At 40.4% G+C, this 1,078-nt stretch overlaps 1 gene segment (V, D, J or C); it reads left to right on the forward strand.

The window, feature by feature from the left end:
• The window catches only part of LOC124232790 (T cell receptor alpha variable 12-2-like), a 2,024-nt gene that overhangs the window by 608 nt on the left and 338 nt on the right, over positions 1–1,078 (forward strand).

The following is a 1,078-nucleotide window of genomic DNA, read 5'->3' on the forward strand; positions in this document are numbered from 1 at the left end:
CCCTCCATCATAGGCACTCTCCTTCTCAGAGCAGAGCCTCTCCAGGTCCTAAGCAGTAGGTTTCCTTCAGTGGCATGGCCACTGAAATCTTCTCATAGGTCATCCTGGGCTGCTTTTCCTGTCTCGATCTCACCATCAACGTGATCACATCTACTTTCTATCTTATTGGAATTGTTGATATCTTTCATCTTTTTATTATTTTCCCATTATGGATTTAGAGTAATCCTGTTTATACTTCTACCTTTTATTTCAGTGGGAATTTTGGAGAGAAAGGTGGAGAGAACATATCCCTAGTCAGATATTTTGAATCAGAAGCACACCTTGGCAATATTTAAAATTTCAAACTGACTACATGATTTACTCTTACATATAAAAGAAGATCTATAGGCAGAGTCAAGAAATAAATCAAAGCCCAAGGGAAAACTGATTTCAAGCTGGCACGAGTTGACAGAGGACTCAGAAAGGAGTGAGTTGTTCTTGCATTGTGAAAAGGACCCCTGTTGGCCAGATTCTCATTTCCGCCAAGATTTCTCTCCTTAGTTAGTTATTTCAGTTTTAGGTTCCAGTGGTGTCTATGTTAAAATAAATTGGGTGGGGAAGTCTTCTCCCTCCAGAGCTTCGTCTTACTATCGGACCATAGAGCGACTTCCCTTGTTGCTCAGCCCGTCTCCCACGCACAGGGGACTGCTGCTTGCTTAGCTATGACAAGCGTCACTATCATTCTACTCCCACAGCTTCTGTACTCCTCTCACTTCTGGTTCCTCTCACTTCAGGTCTACCAGTTGCACTCCTTCTAGCTTTATTGAGTTCATATAGTTTTACTTTTCTTTTTCTCTCCTTAATTATTTCTAGAATCACTTATTTATAGGTCATATTTTCCCCTCTGTTTATAATTCTGCTCAGATTTCTCTGCATATGTTCCTCTGCCAATGATCTTCTTTGTATGAGGTCCCAATAATTTGGCATACCATATCAGTCTATTCCGACCATTAACAACTCGAACAGAACTCTCACTTTCTCCACTTAAACACGTGGTGCCTAAATTATTTCCTCATAGCCTTAACAAATGTCAAACTTA

The sequence above is a fragment of the Equus quagga genome, unplaced genomic scaffold (assembly GCF_021613505.1).
Source record: "Equus quagga isolate Etosha38 unplaced genomic scaffold, UCLA_HA_Equagga_1.0 1164_RagTag, whole genome shotgun sequence".
NCBI lineage: Eukaryota > Metazoa > Chordata > Mammalia > Perissodactyla > Equidae > Equus > Equus quagga.